Below are 23,605 nucleotides of genomic sequence, written 5' to 3'. Positions count from 1 at the left end.
GGCACAGCTTTCAGAACGAATGTTCCACAGAACTCACTTTGGGGAATCTGCTAGCAGGCACACAGGACACATTAAGGCCCCTTTCTTGCAGATGACTGGACAGAAATGGTGTTCAGCCTCCCTAAGTCACAGAGCAGAGCCATGGAAAATACCAGCCCAGAAGCTTCTAAACCACAGTAACTGGCATGTGCACAGGGCTTTGTATTTACAAAACAGTTTCACTTATATGATCGCAAGTCTCCCTGACAACGTTCCCCGGAAGATCCTCATCCCCATTTTCAGATGACAAAATGCAGCCTGAAGAAATTAAGGAGACTGCCCAGAGCACTAAGCGATGAGCCCATAACTTGGCTTTATCAGTTTCCTGTGGCCTTGATTAAATCATCAATGAAGACATGAAGTGTTTTATAGATATAAGCAATTCTAGCCACTGCACAGAGAGCCTGAAAGATGCCGAGGATGACAACACCTGCACTTGCTCTACACCACCACCGCTGTTGGGAGCCAGGTCCCCTGTACTGGGTAAGAGAAGGGGAGGGGAGGTTGCCCAGAGAAATGCCCATGGAGTAGCAGCCACTCTGGAAACACCCAGGCTGTAAGGCTGGGAGTAGCTCTCTGCCAGTCGCCACACCCTCCCAACCATGCCAGCCAGCAGCCAGGTACAGCCCTACAGCCACCACCACCCCCCCCCCCCCCCAGTGCCAGGTGCCATTCTGTGGGAGAGGGGGGTTGTAGAGCCAGAGCAATGCTAGTGTAACTCACTCCCAATAAGCCCAAGGAGCCCGAGGATGGTGGCCTTGACAGTCTGAAACTGCCACTGCCTCCAGGGGGAAGCATGGTCAGGGATGCCAAACCCATTCAGCAGTTCCCACCGTGTGCTTCTCCCACCGTTTCTGGGCGTGCGAGGCCTGAGAGGTGTGTCGTGAGGGTCTGCTGCAGGCACAGGAGGCTGTGCCCACCCATGGCGATGGGGCTGTGCCAGGCGTGAGTGTGCAAGAGAAGTGTGAACCGGGAACGCTCGGGGCAACCCAGGACAGTGACACAAGTAGTGTTGGCGAAACGCAGGCGGAGAGCGCGTGCACCAGGCAACCCCAGGCTACAGAGGAGTCCCGGAGGTCCCAGGAGTGCGAACCTGAACCTACGTGCCTGCACCCGCGCCCATCTCCAGCCAGTTCCCTCCCGCCCGGCTCTGCCGGTCCCTCCGCTGCCGCCCCAGCCGGGGCTGCTCAGCCGCTCGGCGGTGCCTGGCTCCCCGGCTGCCAGGCTCCCCGCTTACCTGCGGGCGGTCGGGCTCCGCGGCTCCGGGCTGGGCTGCGCAGCGCTCCACTGGGCTGCGCTGGGCTGCGCGCCCGGCCTCTGCGCGCCTCGGCTGCGCCCGCTCCTCGCTTGGCTCCGCCCGGCTCGGCTCCGCCCGGCGGTGCCCCGAGCGCTCGCAGGCGGCCCACGCGGGTGCGGGGTGGGCGCAGGGCGGGCGGGCTAGCGGCTGGCGCCGGCGGCGGGTGCGGCTCCCGGCCGCCCCGCAGCCGCTTGGAAGCTCCTTATTTGGGCAGTGATGTCAGGGGAAGTCGCAGGGGCCGGACCACCCACTTCTTTCCATTCACTCCCCAGAGTTTCCTGTCGCCCAGCCCGGGGACCCCGCGCCCGCACGCCCCGGGCGCCTCTCCTCTCGCTCGGCCTTAGCCCTCCCGGTCGCCGCGGACCACGCTAGGGTCGCCGCGTCGCGAGGTCACGATGGGCCGGGGCACGGCGGGCGGCTGCTGGGGAGGGTCTGTGTCTGGGGAATCCCCGACTCTGGCCGGAGCTGGGAGGTTCTGTGCAGCGGCCTCCTCCTTGACAGGCCGTGTCACTCTGGGCGCCGCCCCGCCCTTCGAGCCCGCCCCGGCTCCCGAGCTGTCATTTCCTCCCGGGCCCTCGGGGAGGGCAGTCAGGGAAGCCCGGTGGCCGCCCGCCCAGGCCCTGCCTCTGGGAGACCCATCTGGGCCGCACCCGTGCCCGGCGGGTCTAGGAGTGTGATCCCCAAAGTGCGTGCTCCCCGCCTTGCTCCCGGGTGTCAGCTCTGCTCCAGGAAGCCCGCACCTCCCAAGGCGGGAATTCGCCTTAATGAGCACTGGGCGGGGCAGCCTAGCCCGGGCCTCCCTAGGCTCCAGCCTGGGGGTGAGGGGCAACCCGGGGCTTCCCTAACAGCCTGACTTTACCAGAAGCAGCTGGATCCCAGGTCTTGGGACCTGAGTCACATGCTTTGGCCAGTCTTGGGCACGCGTGGGCCAGCCCCACTCCGGCCCCCATCTGCCTGCCCCTTGAGAGAGCAGAATGGCCCTCCAAGGCCTCCAGACCCCACAAGGAGCTGTATTTTAGAGATTGTGTACACCAAGCATGTCAAACTCAAAGGCTAACACAGGCCAAATAAACAAGGCATGCAGCCCACGGGCCACGAGTTTGACATGCTTGCTGTACACGGAGGCTCAGACATGTCAGGTGATTTGTCTGAGGTCAGCTCTGCAGAACCAGGGCTGACCCTGAATCCAGCTCACTCCAGGCCTAGCCTCTGCCTGCCTGGAACAGCCTCCGTAGGTTATGGGGCCTGGGGCCAAGGGCAGGCCTAGACTTTTAGGCAAAATAAGTGCCCAGCTGCTACCCCCTCTCCAGGTCGTGAAAGTTTAAGGACCCACAGGGTGACTGACCCCTATGCTGACTAGGGCTTCCAAGAAGGCTCCTTGGAGACCCCAGGTTTCCTCTGGCTCCAAAGTGATGGATTCAACTTCATGGCCCTACATGTCTCAGGAAGTGGGTTCCCTCTGACCAGAGGCCATGAGGCCCAGGGCACAGGGCTAGTACCTGGAGATTTCTGTGCCTTCCTCATACAACAGCTTTTAGCAGAGCCTCCCCCTCCCTCCAAAACCAGGTCAGAGCTAACAACCCCCTGGCAGACCACTAGCTTTGATGGAAGGAATCTCAAGTTCCAAAGGGGCACCACACTCCTAGGTGTTGGGGGAGGAAGCCGTAGCTCTGGGACTTGCAAGGAATAAGGGAGGTGTGGCTGGATGGGAGCTGCAGGTTCATGTGCCCAGCTGCTCACTCCGGCCAGCTGCCAATCCCCCAGTTCTGTTGGTCACCACCACCCCACTCTCCCCCATCCTCCATCAGCTCCCAGAGCCCAATTATAGATCCAATTGGGTCACCCTCTTTCTGACAAAGCCCCGAAGAGAAGGGCCACAGTCCCTGATCTGGCATGCAAGGTCCCACTGACAGCTGCACCTCTTGCTGCTCAGCCCTCTGTGCCTTCTACCCAGGCCCTTTGCCCCCAACACAACTTGCGCCAGCTTTTACTTCGTGGGGGTCTCTGCACAGACTTTCCCTCTGTCTGAAATGCCCTCTCTACTCCTGCTGTTCTTCATACCCCAAATCAAGCCTGCCCTCAACACAGCTCCTTCCCTTGATTTGTGGGACAGGGTGAAACTTGGGACAGGTTCTTGCCCCTCATTCCACTCCTGCCCTGCCCCTACTGCCCCACTTACTGTGCCTGGCTCAGAGCAGCTCTGGGCAGGAGAAAGTGGGTGACTCATAATTCATATGCCCCAAGGGGTGACTTTTTGTCATTTGTGCAAAGGTTCAGATGACAGCCTTGCTCCTGCCCCCGGATGAGCTTCCTCTCCAGGCTTTGAGGGGTGGTCATGGAACTTCCCAATGGATTTAGTCACCTTCCTTTGCTGCCAGAAGCAGCACAATGGTTCCTGCCTCCAGAGATGGACCATTTAGCTCAGTGGTTCTCAACCTTCTGGCACTTTAAATACAGTTCCTCATGTTGTGACCCAACCATAAAATTATTTTCGTTGCTACTTCATAACTGTAATGTTGCTACTGTTATGAATCATAATGTAAATATCTGATATGCAGGATGGTCTTAGGCGACCCCTGTGAAAAGGTCGTTCGACTGCCAAAGGGGTCGCGACCCACAGGTTGAGAACCGCTGATTTAGCCCAAATTGCAATCAGCTGGGAGAGACCTCCCTTCCCTCAGATTGGGAGTTTTAAGGAACTTTCTGGGTCCTTCTCTCCTGCCGGGACTGATCTGCTTACAAATGTTTGTTAAGTGAATGAATGATCCTATGGGGCAGGAAGACAAACTAACCATAGGAGGGGCAGAATGGCCCAACTCAGAGCTGTGGCTGAGGTTCCCAAAGGCCTGGCTAGGGACTGGGATGGACGGTGGTATTTCTGATTGACAGGATTAAATGGATGCTCAGGAACCTGGGCCAAGGTGCACTCCCTGGGTGGCTGCCCTGCCGAGGCTCTTTCCTTGGACTGTTCCTTTATCCCAACTTTCTGTGGCTTGGGATTGTCTCCCTATTCTTTGGGCAAAGTCATGTGCATTCCCATCCTGGCAGCCTGGCACATCCCTATTCCAACTCCCAAACACACAGTCCTGAGCTGGCCATGGCCAGGTGGAAGGGATAAAATAAAGTGAACTTTATCAAGCACCTACATTATGCCAGACACAATCACACTGGATTCCCCTAAACCAGTGATGGCGAACCTTTTGAGCTCGGCGTGTCAGCATTTTGAAAAACCCTAACTTAACTCTGGTGCCGTGTCACATATAAAAATTTTTTGATATTTGCAACCATAGTAAAACAAAGACTTATATTTTTGATATTTATTTTATATATTTAAATGCCATTTAACAAAGAAAAATCAACCTAAAAAATGAGTTCGCGTGTCACTTCTGACACGTGTATCATAGGTTCGCCATCACTGCCCTAAACCCTCCAAAGATCCTGCCCGTGACCCCTCAAGCCACACAGGCCCCATCAACCTCCAGGCCAGGAGTATCAGCCCAGGAGCCTTCAACTAGCTCCGTCCACAACCAAAGCTACCTGTGTCCACCTTGAGACTCAGTCCCCAATCCAATCCTGGTGCCAATTCTCATGGGAGACCAGAAAATCTCAGGACCCCAGCCTCAGAGCTCAGAGACACAGCATGGAAGCAGGCAGCTCTATTTCAAGACTAACAGTATGAGCCCGACTCTGCTTCATGAGCCATCACCCCTACCCTGGGCTCAGGGCACCTTTCCCACCCAGTAGCTGGATGGGCCCCAGGTTAGAAAGCAGGTGGTGCCAGGTGCCAGTTCCTTCCTATCCGCCCATCCTCTGCATATAACTGGGCCAGGTCTTGAGAAATTCCCAGAGCTTTGCCCTGGGGGCCTTCCTACATTCCTTCATTCCTCATTCATGAATCAGGCCCCTTCCCTGTTCTGGGAACATGCAACTGTGTTTTGGGAGCTCCATCCATGGATGGAGACTGGTAGGTAAATAGACCATCCCGGCGCAACTAGCTGAATGCTACACTGCTCTTAACCAGGCATGGGGCAGGGCGAAGGGCACGTACACAAGGTGGGAGATAAGATCCATACTACTTCTGAGGCTCCAGTTCAGGGAGACTGTGGTCCAGGTGTCCCAGGCTAATTGGGTAATTGCTAAATGCTTGTTTCCATGGAAATGCCACACACACACACACACACACACACACAGCTTGGTTTTGCTCTAAAGCCAACTTTCCACAGTGGAGATGGCACAGCCTAATAAAAATTAGAGCAGAGGGCAGGGTTGGCATCTGATCTATCATCTAAGAGGCTATCTTTCTAAAAATTTGTTCCTAGCTCCTAACAAGCAAATTACAGATCCACTTTTGGAACACGCTGGTGTTCTGAAGGAACTGGGGACTACCACAGCGTTCTTGGGAGAGCTTTCAGAGGGGACTGAGCAACCCACCCTGTAGGCCCTCCAGGTTACTTGTTTAAATCTTGTGCTTACTTACCAGCAACCCCCCTCCACCCTGTCTCCCAGATTCCCATGGCTATGATTTCCTGGACTCAGATGCATTGTGCCATTTTACTATTTGTGTGTATGCAGTGTGTACATGCGGTGTGTGTGTGTGTGTGTGTGTATGTGGGTACTCTCGTGATACATCTGTTGTACACATGCACCTTGAGTCCTCACTTCTCACAGAGGCAGCCATTTCGCTCCTGGGACAGAGACCTGGGATTCTTGCAGTGTATGGAGCTCACCTCTGGGTACGGGATCCCAGCAGACTCAGCCCAATCTCTCTCCCGGGTTGAGGACTGTGTCCCCCAGCTTCCTGACTCGGGCACCACTTCATCCTTAACTCACTTCAACCTGATGCTGTGGGTAACAGTATGTGTCTAGGAGCCCCATGGACCTAGGCTCAGATCCCAGCCTCACACTCACTGTGTGACCTTGGGCACATTTCACGATGTCACTAATCTTGACTTCTTTACCTCAAAGGGCTGCTGTGAAGATTTGACAAGATACTGCCATGGAGCCCATGATAGAGTGCCCAGCATCTAGCAGGTACTCAACAGCTCTTGTTACTTTGTTCCCTGTTATGACCCAGAATCCTGCTCTTCCCATAGTGCTTGTCTTCATTAATGGCAGCACCCATCATCCCAAATCTGAAGCCAGTTACAAGCCTTCTCCTTGGTCCCCATGTTCACCTTCCCCTCTAATCCAAATGCCCATCAGCAGATGAATAGATTAGAAAACTGTGGTACATCTACACAATGGAATACTATGCTGCTGTAAAAAAGAAGGAATTCTTACCATTTGCAACAGCATGGATGGAACTGGAGAGCATTATGCTAAGTGAAATAAGCCAGGAAGTGAAAGAAAAACACCACATGATCTCACTCATTTATGGATAATAAAGACCATTATAAACTGATGAATATAAATAGATACAGAGGCAGAGCAGCATTGAACAGACTATCGAACTACAGTGGGAAGTCTGGGGAGGATTGGGGCGGGGTGGGGTAAGAGATCAACCGAAGGACTTGTATGCATGCATATAAGCATAACCAATGGACACAAGACACTGGGGGGTAGGGGAGGCCGGGGGAATGTCAAGGGGGGTGGAAAGGAGACATATATAATTCTCTTTGTAATACTTTAAGCAATAAAACAAAATTTTAAAAAATAGAAATAAATAAAAAGGTAGCACTCTCCAAGACAAATTCAACTTGTTCCTTGCCCAGCTAAACTACCCTGTCCATTAGTGTCTTTTATAACAGAGCCTCAGTTTACCTACCCAAGCCTCCCTCTCTCTGCACCACCCCTATCCACCCTATGTTCCCACCATACAGAATCCGTCACTGTTTCTGAGCCTGCCAAGTGCATTTTTGTACATGCAGTTCCCTGTACTGTTCCCTTGACTCCTATCTGCTTGGCTGGCTCCCATTCAGCTTTCCATGTCAGCTCAGAGGCCACTTCCCTTAGGAAGGCCTCCCAGGTGGCACTGGCTACTTCCTTCTTCATGGACCTCCAGCACTTGGTGCAGACTGTCCGGGCTTGTGTCCCAAATGTGTGTAGTCATTTTAGTCATATATCTGTTGCCCCTTTAGATTCTGCAGCTCTGCACACACCAGGCCATCCTCAGTGCTGGGACATCACAGGTATTCAAAGCATGTTAAGGAGGCTTCTGCCTCTCTGGCCATCCTGTGCAGTAAACAACTACAAGAGGCCAGTCAGCCTCAAGCCCGGTGACTATTTCCCCCAAATGACAAAGCATCCTCTATTCCTGCACTTCAGACTGAGGCTTTGGCTAAGCCTGAGCCCTGTGTCTGCCTCATTCTGGCTTTTTACCAGAGTTTCTGGGGACTCCCACAGAGCCCAGTGGGCCCCAGGTGGGGAGGGTGGGGCCTCTGGTTCTAGGAAATCAGAAGCTTAGTCAAGCCCTGGCAGCTGTGAGAACAGGTTTCCTCCAAGCCAAGGGACCGGCTTGCAAGATCATCAATAACAACAAATATTTACTCTGCACATGGCTTTGTGCTTGCCAATGGGAGGTGCAGCAGACAGCGTCAACTTCCAAGGCTTGCATTGACACAATATGGGTGCAAGTACAGGCTCTGACTCTTATGAGCTGCCTAACTTCTCCGAGCCTCAGTTTTTACAGCTGTAAAATGGGGAAGATGACACTCAGGAAAGGATTGTGAAGATTAAATGAGAGTTAATAAAATTAAAGGATAAAATGCATTTAATTATCATGAACAAAAGCTGGCAGGCAGTAGATGCTCAATAAAGGAAGCCCCCAAACTCCACTCAAGCTCTTGTGGGCGACTCTGATGCATAAGACTTGGTCCTTGACAATAACTCAGAGTGCAGGAAGGGGGGATGAGAGTTCAATCATAGCCTATAAACATTAAGACAAGGGAAACAGTAATAGGTATGCTGAGAAAAGAATTTTGGGAGCAGCAAGGAGGGGGAAATTCTGGGATGGCCTTTAAACCTTTTCCCCTTGTGTGACTTTTATCCAAGAGTGATTGCTACCACCCATGTGGCAAGGGGCCTGGGCTGGGCAAGGGGTTGTCAGGAAGGAGTCTGGAGGCAAGACCAATGAGGCATCTTGAGGCCTGTGCACCTGACAGTCTGGTTCCAGGGAGGCCCTGTGGACTTGGGAAATAACTATGATAACAGCGAATAAAAGAAATGAATGATGCAGAAGATACTGAAAAGGGGATGAATATGGGAAAGGGTGGAGGCCTAGTTTGAAGGCTAACCTTTGGAGCCTCCATCTAACAACAAGAAAATCTGAAATGGTCTGGCTCCACCCTGCTCAGGCTCCCTCCCATGCAGCCTTTCTCACTTACCACAGTCAGCCACACTTCCTCCAGCCTGAAAACCAGCCCTCTGAGGGCTGTCCCCCTACAGGCCTTCCTGCTGACCTCCTGCGCTCGCCCCTCAGTCCCCACTGACTCTGATTGGATGAAAATCCCAGCGAGCTTCCTGGGGCAACTAGTGGGTACCACTTAGAAAGGGCTGGTCAGAGGAGCTGGGGAGCAGAGGCAATGTCCCCAAGGGTGGTGGACTGGAAGAGCCAGGGACCTGGAGAGGGAAATGTGGGCACGTGGATTTGGTGGCTGGGTCTTAGCTTTGAGGATCAACAGCAGTTTGGTGGGGAGGAGGGTCTGATGGCTAATTTTATGTATCATATTGACTGGGCCACCAGGTACCCAGATATTTCGCCAGACGCTATTCTGGGTGTGTCTGAGAGGTGCTTCTGGACAAGATCAGTGTTCAAATCAGTAGACCTAGTAGAGCAGAATGCCCTCCCTACTGTGGTGGCCTCCCCAGCTACTGAGGACCTGAGCCAACAACCAGGCAGAGCAAGAAGAACTCAGCCTGCTGCTGAGCTGGGGCACCAGTTTGTTTCCAGTCTTTGCACTCGGACTGAAACATCAGCTCCTTCCGAATCTCAAGCTGGCTTTCAGCCTGGAACTTAGGCCATCGGGTGCTCCTGGTCGCAGGCCCCTGGACTTAGAGCAGAACTGCATCTCGGACTCCCCTGGGCCTGCAGCCTGCCAGCTGTAGATCTTGGGGCTTCTCAGCCTCCAGGATCACATGAGCCATTTCCTTATGACAAGGAAATGGGTCTCCCTCTCTCTTTCTCCTTTTTGCACATATGCATGCCATATATATATATATATATATATATATATATATATATATATATATATTCTTCTATCATCTCTATCTATCTGTCTGTCTATCTATCCTTTTGGTTCTATTTCTCCAGGGAATCCTGACTAATACAGAGGGCTAAGGTATGAATTCCCCAGATCTCAGGAGGAGCCCACATTCCTTATTTGGAGTCCCATTTGTCCAACAACTCTACAAAATGAGTGGGGATTTCCCACCTCCTCACATCTAGAGTCAGCCCCACTCAGCTGGGGAGAGCCTCTTTGCCGACGGGCCCCTATATGGAGCCTAGCACCCAGTAGGTGCTCAGTGATGCTGCCTGAACAAACAGGTGCCTCACACCTATTTGGGTAGCCCTTTATAGTTTGGCGCATAATCACACATGTGCCCTCATGTTAGCTCCAAGGCTCTACGAGAGGCAGGATAGGGACCACTGGCCCTAGTTACAGATGAATACATGGAGGCTCAAAGAGGACCTAGACATGACCCCACCAGCAGGCACTACCTCTGGAAAGACCAAGAAAGGGTGCTTCCCTGGGTCCAGGTGCCTCTGCCTCCCCTGAACACAGACATTCTCTAACCAACCGTCAGTGAGCACCTGCTCCAGTCCAGGCCCCATTCTGGGGACTCAGAGTAAGTACATCAGTGAACAAAATGGGCAAACAGCCCTGCCCTTGTGGAGTTTGCATTCTGGAGGGAAGAGACAGATAATAAATGAGAAACAACAAATAAGTGAATTATATAACATGTTAGAAATACATATATATGATAGAAAGTACAAGGTAGGAGAGAGTAAGGGAATAAGGGGTGCTGGGGTGGGAGGTGGGTTACAATTTAAATAAGGTAGCTGGGGTCAGCCTCATAGAGAAGGTGGCATTTGAGCAATGACTTGAAGCAGGTGAAGAACTGAGTAAGGTAGGTGTTGGAGAAAGATCTTTACATTCAGAGAACAGCCAGTGCGAAGGCCCAGAGGTGAGAGTGTGCAGCTATATTACTTGGGGCCTTCTAGGCTATTGTGAGAAATGTAGGAGAAATAAATGAAGGCCATTATTGGGGCCTTGGCCCCCACAGTAGGCCTCCAATGGATACCACTCTTCCCAAAGAGCAGATGCCACTGGGGCAGGCAGTGGGAGAGTCAGGGGATGCCTGGGTGGAGGAGGGAACAGCAGACAAAAAAGAGGTGAGGTGAGGAATATTTTCCTTGACTACCGTTCTCCTCAGCTTGGGCCAGACACCCTCTAGCTCCTACCTGCATCATTCTATGGACTGTCTTCTTGGTGCCTGAATCTGGAGTTGTGCTCAGACCTGCTTGGACCCTCACTGGTGGGGACAGTGCTGGACAGGTCCTTTAACCACCCAAGGGAAGCCTTCAATGCCAAGATCCCACTCCTGAGGGGTGAGGGGTGGCGAGGCTCTCAGGGCATTTGTGCGGAGTGGACCAGGTAAAGTGCAGAGCAGCACAGCAGGTAGACGGCGGGGTGCTGGACCCGGCTGGCTGGCTATCGCCACGCAGCCTCGCAGGGAGGCAGGGCTCCTCCACTACACAGTGACAGATGCAAGAAGCAGATCAGTTCCCGCAGCCTGGATGAAGTCACAGTCAGCAGACTAATTTTAGATTGAGCATCTGCTCTTCCGTCCCAGAGATGCAGCTCTGTCTGGGATTCGCTCCGTCTGGAATCGCCAGGGAAACAAATCCTGTTCTCTGGGCAGACGCTGCTGATGTCCAGATCAGAGCTGGCCAGGGGGCGCCTGCCATGGGGAGGCCCCGGGAGCTGTGCCGCACAGGACACCCGTGCCCCCCCTCCCCCCCGGACTCCTGTCTCACACCTACAGCCATGGAGTCCCTTGGGGCCATCCTTAAATTTCATTCTGCCTTTCCAGAAAGCGGGGGGTGGGGGTGGGGGTGGGGGTGGGGGGCCTGCCTCAATGGGAAGGTCTGCCTCTTTCCATCCCCACACCCCAACTCCCAGCAAGATCCTGAAGATGTCATCCCAGATCAGTATGGCCCAGTAAGACCAAGACCAGGAAGCACACAGGAAGGCCTATTGTTGGCAAATCTCCCCAGAAAGACTTCTCGGGGGAGGTGACTTCTGGGTTGGACTTTGAAGAGTGGGAAGGTGTTTGTTAATGGAGAAGGCAAGAAAAGATCACCCTGGCAGGGGAAACCGGTGAAGAAACAAAAGCATCAAGGAGCATTAAATGTTTGAGAATGGCCTGAGGGGAGAGAGAGGAGGTGTGGGAATTCTCCGCGCGCGCGTGCGTGCGTGCGTGCGTGCGTGCGTGTGTGTGTGTGTGTGTGAGAGAGAGAGAGAGAGAGAGAGAGAGAGAGAGAGAGAGAGTCAGTCAGTCACTCGGCTCTGACTACAGGCTAAGGAGTTGGGCTGTGCCTGCAGGTGGAGAAACCTGGGAGGGGCCTTTGCAGCATGTGCTCTGACAGGCGAGCGGGGTGGCTTCGGGTGTGCAAGCAGCCCATGGAATCTGGGAGAGCTGCCTTCCTGTACCCCCCTCCATGGCCTGTCTGGTCCTATCGGCCTCCCCCACCTCCCCTGCACACGTGAGGTGGACACCAAACGGAGTTGCACCTTCGGGCGGGACCATGCACCTCCTGACAGCAGGCCTTCACCTCCACCCTCCTGTCCACTGTGGTCCCGGCTCTGTCCTCGCCTCAATCCACTTCCCATGGGCAGAGTCCCCTTTGCTTCCCTGCACTTGGTTTTTCCACCTGGTGCTGCTGTCTCCAGATTCCTCAAGAATGACCTTGTGTTTTGTCACTGCCCACCTCTCAGCGCTGCCCTCTGGCACTTAAGAAGGCTCCATTCTTGGAAGGCAAACCATGTTCTCTGGGCTACAGGCTTCATTTCCTTATTTAATTCCTCTAACAATCCCATAAGACATTTTGTGTCCCTTTTTACAGGGAAAGGAAAAAGGGTTTGATGAGGTGGACTAGAGGCTGGTCACACAGCCAGGACGGGCAAAGCTGGGGTATGGACCCCAGTGTGTCGCTCTTCCTCTCCCACCAGCCCCCCACCCTGAGTGTGGGGCCTGGGTGCAGGTGGTCAAGAGCCCTGGCCAGTCGGGTGGGGAGAAAATGGAAGAGGAGGAGGCCTCTCCTAGAGACCCTACCTTGATGCCCTTGAGAAAGAAGGAGTTAAAGGCTTATGTAAAGAGATTTGCAAATAGATCCTCCAAAACAACATTTGGATGATTTAAGTGTTAAGGAATCAGAACCATATGGATTAAATGTCCCTGACGTTACGTATGGTTATAAAAATTAAAAGGAAGTGTACCGGGAACACACACACACATATGAAATATGTATGGCCAGACCACAGTTTTATCTTTGTGAGCATGGAGTTATTTGAAAACACAGCATTCACCCAACTTCTCCAGGGTTGGCCCTCCCACCCCACCCCACCCCCTGACTTCTCCCCACCAAATGGGGCTCAGCTCCCTCCCTGGGGACCCAGCCTGAGAAAGAGACTTCCCAGAACAGCAGGCCTGCTGCTCTAACCACAGGACAGTTGAAGCCAAACAGCTGGGCCAGGAACGGCTGGGGGCTCCCAGAGGCCAGCTGTGTGGTCGCAGGTGGAAGAAGTCGGTGGGAATGCTAGTTTCCCAAGAGCGTCTGTAAGTATCTTCAGAGACAAGGTTGAGTAGCTTTAAGGGCAGGCCAGACACTTTCAGGTGCAGGAATGTCCGTTTATAATTGCTTCTGTAGCTCACTCAACTCTCCCAGCAACCTGGGAGGAAAGAGTTATCACCCCCACTCCACAGGAGGGGGAAACTGAGGCTCCGGTGGGCTGGGAGCCCTGCACAGCTGGCAGGCAGGGAACCAGACCACAGCCTGGATTTCCTTGTCACACACCCAGGGCCACTCCTACCCTACCTCACTGCTGGAAGCAAACTGAAAATGAGCCCTTGTGCTGTTTCACTGTGAGCATTGGAAAGCAACTGTTAGCACCTCAAAGCTGAAGGCTTATCTGGCAGGCTGTTTCTGAGTCAAAAAAGTCAGATTTGGTTGTGAGTCTAAATTGCACATATCGCTGAGCCGGGGGAGAGGGTATATAATGCTCAGCTTGGGAAAACTTAGACCAAAAAGTGCGTGGTGAAGTCCTGAAGGGAAAGGTGTCTTTTCGGTGCCAGAAGCGCGGTACCTCCCTGAACACTCACCCCAGCCTATGCAGAGGGTGGACTTGCCTTCCTGCTATAGAGAAGGCAACACAGGTGCAGAGAGCCTAGGTCACTTCCTCAGGAGCCCACAGCTGCATTTCTAACCCAGGACCCCCAACACCAGGCCAGTGCACTTTTCCTACACCCACTGGCTGGAGCCAACCCTCCCCAACGGTGGTGACAGTCAGCCAGAAGCAAGTCTTCAGGAGAGTTAATGCCACACAGAAATACACCCAGCCCAGCATCAGGGGCGCTAGCACTGAGTCTGTCTTCTGCACGGCCAGGTTCCCTGTGTCTAGCCCAGCATCTGATATTTGTTAAATGATCATTAAGTAAGTCAGTGGGTGGAGGGAAAGGAGGCATTCCCTCCCCTTCTCTCTTCCCTGTCCCTCACTAGTGCCATTGTTTGGTGGACACAAGGGAAGGCTTTCACACTGGTGTCTTTATCCCGGGGACACTGCCCTGTTCAATGGCGTGCATGCTTAGCCCCTGTCCAGAGCTCTCAGGGTGCTGATTTTGAGCCTGAGATATTCCAAGGACATGGAATTCTCCAGGCAGGAACCAGGGAGAGAAGGTGAAAAAGCACGGGGGTGGGGACAGAGGGCGAGACCAGCTCTGGAGCTTCCTCCTGTCTGTACCCAGGACCTCACCCGGAAGTCTGCAGCAGATCCAATCACTGATGGACTTCCTGTAATGGCCCATTAACAGAGTGTCCTTATGTCCAGTCTTATCCCAGGCTGACCTGGCCACAGGCCGCCAGATAGTATCCTCACATAGGGATCAGATCAAGTCACTTTTCAACAGCCTTTCTCATGGTCAAATACTGATTACTGCCCAGACCATTTGGAGATTCTCAATAGACACCCACAGATGAAAGAAAATGGCTCATCTTTAACCCACACTTATTAGAAAAGAACAAAGGCCTCCTTTCCTCCCTACCAGTGGTTCTATCCTTTGCACCCAATTTTCAAGCACACGGAATTCTTGCAATTCTGGGCATGAGTAGTGTCCTTTGCCCTGAATGTTCTTCCTTATCCACTGAACTTCCCTCCAAACTTGAATTTCACCTTGCACCTCACCTCCTCAAAAAAGCTCTTTCTGACGCCGGCGGAACCTGTGTATACTCTCTGAATACTCTCGGTACCTGTACACTTTCTCAGCATCATATACTTTGTATTTAGAGCCCAAGGATCAACATTGACAACTTATTTCATTGTGTGTAACTTTTGGCCTGGTGACCAGCTTGCTCACTGAAATACTGGCTCCATGACCAGGGTGCTGTGGATGCTTTGCTCACCATTGAATCCTCAGAACCGGCCGCCGTGGCTGCTGGCCCACTGGTTTTCCCTCTCCGAGAGGCCCAGAGTGAGACAGAAGGTGGCAGAAAAGGTCTCGAGGACCTCACTTTCTTCCCTGAGCAGGTGAGGTGGAGGGAATAGGGGACTCAGACTCCAGCCTGGGAGTCTCAGAACTTCATCGTAAGAGCATGACAAGGTTGCATAATGTGTCTGAGCCTCAGTTTCCTAATCTGTAAGATTGGAAGGATGTGCCAATATGGGATGGCTTACATTTTCATACCATATCATTGACTCACCTCATTCTTCCAATCCTAGGGTAATGGGCAGCATTGCTTTTGTCTGTCCAGTATTCTCTCTTCCCTTTCTTCTGGTAAGAGTGACTCAGGCAACTGTCTTCCCTCAATTGTAATCCTGCTGGGCCCCACCACCCTGTCCATGGCAGTGGGCAGGCTACCCATTGGTCAAATATTACAGTCCACTGGGCCAGGTGTAGTCATGCGTCCCAAGCAGGGCCCCATCAGAGCACCTCCCTGAGATACTTCTCACAATAACAACTGGGAGGAAAAGGGCTTTGCTATCCAGAGTCACTAGCTGGGATGGTGAAGGCCAGGAGCCACCAGGGGCCTATGGCCCTTCTCCATTCCCTATGGCCAATGTGTCTGTCCTGCTGTGAAAGAGGAAACCCAAAGGCAACATATGAGACTGAGGTCAAAACAAAAAAGAGTAACGATGAGAAGTGTAAGGCAAATAAGAGTCTGATGACCTGTTGTCACTGCATCACTTCCTGGATCTAGCCGTGCTTGACGCTCACTCACTCATCCATTCCAGTGAAATGAGACCACAAGACAAAACTCAATCTCTGTCTTCTCCTTCTCCACTCTCTCTTTCCCTAAGCCAGAGAGAATCCAATCTGAAATCGTATTTGAATCATATTTGAAAGAATGCTGCTGCCTAATACCCTCAGGTCCAAAGTCAACCCAAAGTACTAAATAATGAAGGACAGCAGCAATGAACATGTATGTGTGTGGAGAGCCCCATACCATTCTACCATGTGCCACATGTGTCCTCCTGTCTAATCCTCATGACCAGCCCACACAACAACAGAGAAATGCCATGGTGTGATGGAAGATAAGGAACACTAGGAGAGGGTGCTAAACACCAGGGCTCTAACGTCGGCTCTGCCACACACTAGCTGTGTGATGCTGAGCTGGTTTCTAAACTTCTCTGGGCTTACCTTCCTCCTCTATACAATGAGGGAGTGAAGCCTACCTTAGAGGCTGGCATGAGGAATGATTAGCCAACGCCAACAGAAGAGCTTGGCAGTGTTCCTGGCTAAGAGGGCCTTAATAAACATTAGCTGAGCCTGTCAAATCTAGAAGTCCTTTCTAGAATGACAATTCTCTACATCATGTTTCTAAGAATTAGTGTTGGCCCCAGGTAAAATGAAGAGGAATGTGTGAGAACCTCCCGGCTAGAGTTCAATGTCCAGTTAACACCCAAAATTGGCCACTGGCTGCCCACTCTGCAGTGACATGGTTTGGCTGATGGGTCCACTTCCCCACATGCTGGGCAGTCAGATGTGTCCCCAGGGATGGCAGCTCTAGCTGAACGCTGATGGGTCACGAAGGCGAGGAACCTGTTTCCAGTTTCCAGATGAGTCTAAGCGGCTTCCAGTCTCCTCTGGACAATGTTGAAAGGAGGGGTCAGGACTCCACAAAGGCTGAACTTGACTCCCAACCCCCATCTAATGGATCGCCGGCTTTACTGGGGTGAGGGCAGGGTGTGCCCCTCTGTGCTGCGCTGCCTGGGAAATTGGACAGTCTGTGTCATCTTCCAAAGAGCAATTCTGCAGACTGCTGCTCAGGATCAATATTTTGGCTGCTCTTTGCGATGTGGCTGTGGGGAAGATTTCCACTGAGTGTGGTTTACAGGGCCATTCTCCGCTGTTGTTTACTCCCTGTCATCCCCACAGCCTGTTCCTGGCAGGCATCTGTGTCTGCTGCACTCCTGGGCCGCTGGGACCGGGACGCTCCCCCCAGAGGGAGGCTGAGCCACTGGCCCTCCATGGGGCCCGACTGTGACAACGTATAAGGCAGCTGGCCACCAGGCACGCCCCACTCCTCAGCTCAACCTTGCCCTCCTTAGCCAGTCTGGCCAAGGCTGTGCTCTCTTAGGAGCCTCATTCCCACCAACTTGGGGGAAACTGTAATGAGCTGAGCTGCTCTAGGCCAGGGCTTGGAATTCCTGTGGGTCTAGAGATGTGGCCTCATCCATTTCCTCTTCCCAGGGTGGCCTCCTGCTCTGCTCCTCTCCACCCACTCGCCTCTTCCTCGGAGTCACAACAGGCGCTGTGCAGGCTGAGCAAGACCACTGTCTCCGCTCACCGCCCCCCCCCCCCCCCATCTGAGCACCCTCTGGAGAGATACCCCATCCCCATGGGGTTCAGGCCTCCTGGTTATGGTGACTGTGACTATTACCCCCCTCCCGGAGGCCAGGTGCCTAGGGCTGCCAAGGCTCTGCGTGCCTGTGTTTGTGCCTGCTCAGAGCAGGACAGCCCTCCAGACAAGAGGCCATCCCTAACCTCAAAGAGAAGGTGACAGAGGGGAAGGCAGCAGGCGTGCTCTGAGCCAGCTCATCCTAGGGCCTGCTCCCTGCTTTCACTGCCATGGCCAGATCTCCAGGGAGGGATAGGTTCCTGGGATCAGGGTCTGGCAATCAAGACAGGGAAGCAACAAAAATGGGGGAGTGGTGTTTCCAGGCATGGAGTTAGGTGCTTGCAGTGTGGAAGCCATGGCCCATGAAGAGGAGGCTCTACTGGGGTAGCTCGCAAGGATCCTGGGTAGGGGAGCTCACATCATGACTGGGCATTTGGAAGGTCAAAGACCCTTGTTGTGGAGACACCTTGAGGCTGGGTGAATATTGCTCTTCCATTTTTTTCATCTTCCCAAAGCCACTCCCTAGCTCCTTTGACATACACCTAATTCTGGTGGGTCCCAGAGTTACCACAAGGTGACCTTCTGGAATCCCACCCCATTTTGTGGGTGAGTTAAAGCCGCCAAAGGCCAAGGTCACAGAGCAAAGTGAAGCAGAGCCTGGACTTGGACTCACTGGTCAGAACACAAGCCCAGGACTCACTCCACAGTGCCATGGCTGCTGCTGAAGACAAAGGACAGAGCCTATCTCCCCAGTAGGTGCCTGGGACTCTCTTTTGCCTCCACCTGCACTGGGAGCTGCTGGTCTCTCCCACCCTCTCCGAGTGATCCAGAGCCCAGTTGCATGCATTTGGGGAGGGGGCTGGTGGCAGGGCTGAGAGGACTGTCTGCACTCCTGGAATGCAAGGGAGCTGGCCAACCCACAAGGCGATGTCCAGCTCTACTGCCACTGTGCAAACCAGGAGTGCCAGCCCTTCCCCCAGCTCCACTCAGCCCCAGGGCTCAGCAGCTGAAGGTGTAGCCCCACCCATCACTGAGCTCATCCTGCCCAGGCCTGGGAGGATGTGGGAAACCCAGTTCCATCGAGGGCTAGAATTAACTTTCTCACCATAAGCCACATGCCTTGTGGGTGCCCTGGGCTTGCCTCTCCTCACCTGCCATGGTCTTGTTCTAGTGCCCTTCAGGGCAGGGCAGAGCATTCTCTGTGGGTCTGACCTGAGGCCAGCCCTGATGCCCTCATCAGAACTTCAGGCCCAGCTCACTTTGCTGAGTCTGGTCCCTGCCTGACCTCACAGCCATTCCCTCCGTGGGTGGGGCCCTGGGCTTCATGTTCATGGCAACCATGTCTGGACCTTGCCATGAAGGGAGATGGACCAGGACTGCCGTGTCCCCTTCCAGGAGACACTAGCTGTCATACTCTGAGCACACACAAAGGCACGACAGCCACAGCTGAGACAACGGCATTTCTCTGAGGGGAGCAGGCCTGAAACTGGCTACCCTCTCAGGCTGAGCTGCTGAGACCCCCCCCCCCCCCACCCCGCCCCCTGCCAGTTCCCCTCAGTGCTGCCAAAGGAGTCACTGTGGCCTTGGCCATACACTCTTATTCCCTTTTCCAGCCCCAGAGGGTGTCACTCAGAGTGCCAAAACAGTGGGAGGGACTTGGGGCATGAGGCTCCCCCCAGGCATGTCATTTACAGGTTCTCAGCCTCATCATAGAGTACAGCTTGGTCTGACTCTGCCTATAGACCCAAGGCCATGCTCTACCCTGCTCCTCCCTAAACTGACCACAGCCCTGTCGCCGTCCTAGTCTGGGGGGAAGGGTCATCTTTTCTACCTCAGCACCACTCACCCTTCTGCCCAGAAACTGCTTGGCACCACCCGATTCTCCTGCCACTTACTTACCCCCTGGAGGACACCCCAAATCTTTTCAAAAAGTGTATGGAGTGTAAGTCAAAAAGGACACCCCTGGTGGAAGCTTGCCTTCTATGCAGATAATCATAGCTACCAATTATTGAGCGCTTACTATGCGCCAAGCTCCAGGCTAAACGTTTCACAGGTATTTAATCCTCACAACAACCATCCTAGGAGGTAGTACTAATAGTATCCCTACGTTACAGATGAGAAGAATGAAGCTCCAAGTCCTTTTACTCTAAAGCCCTTCTCATCCCCAAGCTGCGACTGATCTGTGTGTTTTATCAATGGGCTTCAAGAGCTGTTTCTTGGGGGCCCAGGAGCGACTCACAGTTGAATTAAAATGTGATGTGCTCTCTCCCCAGCAAGTGATATGAGAGTGCTCGGCCTGCACTCACATGGCTCCAGGCCTCCTGCCCCTGACCTCGGGGTCCGGTTATGAGCCCCAGGAGACAACGTGCCTTTGTACCGCATTCTTTCATGGACACAGTCCACCCAGAACGTCCTCTGGGCCAGCCCTGTGCAGAGCTGGCCTGTCCCCACCCACCCACCCGTCCCCAGGGACTATCCTAACTGGATGGGCAGGTGCTCCACCTGCCTGGTGCTACCTGATGGAGGGAGGGGGCAGGAGAGAGACCGGTGTCTGGCTGCATGCATATCTATTTGCCACAACCTTGTGACTGATGTGTCTGCTCCTCCTAACGTGGGCTGCCTGCCCAGCGTTCATGTTCTTTCTATCTGTGAATCCGGTTCATTTGCCAATCCGCTCTCAGCTCACCTCTGGGAATGGTGGAGCCCTGCTTAGACACATCCGGCCTCCCTCAGATGCTCCCCCTGATGGCATTTCCCCAGCTATTACATAATCCAGGGAGCCCAGCCCCCACTGGCCGGGCCTTTAATTGGAAAGCTCTTTCCCAAGGGCCACCCCAGGCCCTCCTACCACTCAAGCCCCTCTGTGGTCTCTCTCGTACACACACACATGCCCAGGCTCCCAGATGAACATACCCCAGCACATTGCAGCAGCGAGGCCACATCTGGGTCCATGCCATTGGCCACGCCCAGTGGCTCACACGCCTTGCACTCACTGTAAAGTATGTGGCCCCGGATCTTCCAGGCTCACCCCTACCAGGAAGTCCTCCCTGACCACCCCCATGGACCGCCTTAAGGTTGGCCTCTCCCGGCTCCCACAGTACTGTGTGCTCATTGTGCTGCTGTGGGTGTGCGTCTCCCTAACTAGACTATGACCCCTCTAGGGAAGGGACCAAGTCTGATACCTCCCTGTGCCCCCAGCACCTAAATTGGCCAGGCACTAAGTGGGAGGATTGATGAACTAGATCAGTGAGTGAAAGAAGGGATCCCCCAGAATGCCCTCGGGTTGGTGACCTGGGCATTCTGCAAAAGCAGCCTCATGGGTGTCCCAGAATGTCAGCTGTAGATGGACCTGAGAAATCAGCCCACTTTCCGAAGGGGAATCCCAAGCCCAGCTGGGGACAGGTGGCCCTGAAGGGTGCACGGCCTGTTGGTGGCAGAGCCAAGCGTCCCCCAAGCTCCCAGGCCTCTCCCTGGCATCACGCTGTCTCTGGACCTTGGCAACAGGTTCTGGGGTACTCATTCCTCAGAGATGAACCCCCCAGCCTGGGACACAAATGCCACCAAGACACAGTCCTGGTGCTTAAGGAGCTGGGCAGACATGGACCTAAAGAGCTGTGAAGCCGGGTGAAGGAAGTAACCAAAACATCTACAGAGGGGTCACTCAGGGAGATAGGAGGGGTCAGGAGTGACCTCTTGGGAGAAGTGACATCCTAACTGGGTCTTGATGAGAGTTTCTGAGGAGGACCGAGTTGGAGAAGGGCGAGGAGAGGAAGTGGTGGGGCAGTTAAAGAGAAATGTGCAAAGATACAGAAACACGAAATGATACAGCAAGATGGGGAACTGCGCAAGCCAAGTGGTGAAGCTGGAGCCCCAAGTACAGGGGAACCTGCGCTCTGAGGTCGGCGCAGGGGGCGAGGCCACATCAGGAGGGACTCGAGAGTCACACTGACCCAGCTGGACTCCAGCACGTAGGCAAAGACTCTTATATGTGGAGCCCAATGCCTTCCAATCCCCTCCTTTGTGCTCCCACCATCTCCAGAGTGGCAGGAAGCACCGATGATGCTTAACCCCACTCTGTCATCAACCCAGGGATCCCCCACACCCTGGAACAAGCTCTTCTCAACTCATAGGCACTCCTCTCAGCCACAAGTATCTTTGCATCTTGGAGCTGGAGCTGCGATACGCTAAGAATTGATCTTGCAGAAATGAGCTCACGTGGACTTCAGAATGCGGCGCTCTTGGGATAAGTCTTATAAACAGATCTGGAACGTTGTATGGCCACAGCAGCTCTTTCCGGGTCTGAGTGAATGAAAGGGTGGTCACATGGACACTGCTGGGAGCTGAGAGAAGGTGCACGTTGTTTCTGCATTTTCCCACGAGATTGTACCTGCACCGAGAACCCTGAAGCATCTACTCAGCCCCCCTTTCAGGGCCCACGACTTAGTGAAAATTCAACCACCAGAGGCCGGCAGGGGATGGAGCAGGGTTAGAAGTGGCTTAGGACAGGGAGGCAGCTGCCTCTGTGGCCATCTCCATTCCAGCACTGAGAGGGTCTGCCCTCTCCTGCCCCCGTGTTCCCGCACCCGACGGTGACACTCGGGACCCACAGAACAGCCCTGCAGGTTGTGTGGGAGCGCAGGGCTGCTTCTCTGGAGCCCAACGACCATGCGAGTCCACACTGGTTACCAGCAGAGCGGCCCTGTGTTCCGGCCTCCCTTCCAGGAGGCACTGTCCTCTGAAAGAGCCCGTGGCTGACTCTGGAGATCTAGTCAGGCTCTGGGGTGGCAGATGTGGAAACCGGCCCGGCCAGGGGAAGTGGCTGCCCCAGGGTCACACAGTGAGGCAGAGCAAGGACGCGGGAGGACCCAGGGCTCCTCACTCTCTACCTCGCCGCCCTGACTTCCTGGAGGTGACTCAGAGAGACAGTCGGCACAGGAAGGAAGTGGGGAAGGGAAGCCCAGCCCGCTGGATTCCAGGTCACCGCTTGGTTAGTTCAAAGCCACCACCCACCTCAGCCCGAGGCTCTGTCTGGTGCCCGTGACCTTGCAGCCCTTCCTTTCCAAGGCCACAGCTGCGGACCGTTTCCTCCAGGGTCGAGCTCACTTGGCCTCCCCGGGTCTCCTGGGACTCTGCTGTGCAGTCCCATGGTGCTTCCCCGCTGCGGGGTCAGGGGTCACCTCCAGAGCCTTGGCGAGTGGCCGGGCCTGTGGGGGCCAAAGGTTCATAAGTGAAATGAGATGAGGTGTAATTACAGCCTCATAGTGACTTCGGCTCGGCAGCCAGGGCTCAGTTTCATCTGCCGGCCAGGGGTGCCCTGGTTAACTCGGTTTCCTTGTAAATCTGTAAAATGAGGTGATACTATCTACTTTCTGGGTTGTGTGGAGGATTAGATGACATAATACCTGTAAAGCCAGCCACAAACTAAGCCACATGCTGGCTCTGGTCTTTGATTACTTTGCTAAGTAGACATACGTGCATCATCTCCTTCAATTCTCACAAGAAGCCTGCGAAGAAGACAGATTATTCTCATTTAACCGGTGAGACACCTGAAACTCGGGGAGGTGAGGGCACACAGCTCATGGCTGGTGGAGAGAGGATTTGATCCTGCTTCGATCCGATTCCAGAGCCCCCGTGGTTTCCATCAGCACCTGGGTGGACCTGTGCTGGTGCTTGCCCTACCAGCTGCACCCTTGTGTGGCAGGGTCTCTGTCCCTTCACCCCGGATTCCTATCCTGGCTCTGCCTCTTCCTGGGAGTGAGACTTGGAGTGTCTGAGCCGCTGTGGTCCCATCCATACACTGGACACTGGCCCTGTCCAGCCTTTTGCTCGGCGGAATCACTGAGATGATGTGTGCGATGGAGCCCTGGGCTGCTCTGCGTGGTCTGAAGAGAGGTGCAGCCTGCAGCCGGGGATCCAGGAGATCCAGGCCTGTAGGAGCGGCCACCACAGGAAATGCCACTGGCACCTTTAGCAGGGGCTTTCCAAAGGCTGAGCACAGCCTCTGGGACAAGGAGGGGGGCTGCAGACACCTTAGTCTTTGCTCCACTAGACTAGAAGTTCCTCAAGGGGCCGAACTGGCTCACAGCAAACACCACGGATGGATAGTCACTGCCCCACACTCAGCCACACGAACCTCCTGCGGAGTCACCGAGCTGGCCAGGCTGCTTCCCCACGCCCAGCTCCAGCCGTGCCTCCTCAAGAGCCCCTGACTCTCA

General features: G+C 54.1%; 1 protein-coding gene across 3 annotated transcripts in view; it reads right to left on the bottom strand.

The window, feature by feature from the left end:
• The window catches only part of HIVEP3 (HIVEP zinc finger 3), a 400,522-nt gene that overhangs the window by 101,678 nt on the left and 275,239 nt on the right, over window positions 1-23,605 (bottom strand). Inside the window, exon 1 of one of the 3 annotated variants that reach the window (XM_070404992.1) lies at window positions 1,277-1,312. The exons of the other annotated variants lie outside the window; for them this stretch is intronic. The gene's annotated coding sequence lies outside the window, so the exon portion shown is untranslated. Of the gene's footprint in view, window positions 1-1,276; window positions 1,313-23,605 lie in introns of those variants that run through there. 3 annotated transcript variants of the gene reach the window in all.

Source organism: Myotis yumanensis, unplaced genomic scaffold (genome assembly GCF_028538775.1).
Source record: "Myotis yumanensis isolate MYYU_CA2020_CCGP unplaced genomic scaffold, mMyoYum1.0.hap1 SCAF_2, whole genome shotgun sequence".
NCBI lineage: Eukaryota > Metazoa > Chordata > Mammalia > Chiroptera > Vespertilionidae > Myotis > Myotis yumanensis.
Note: the sequence above shows the minus strand (reverse complement) of the source record. Positions and strands in the feature narration are given on the sequence as shown.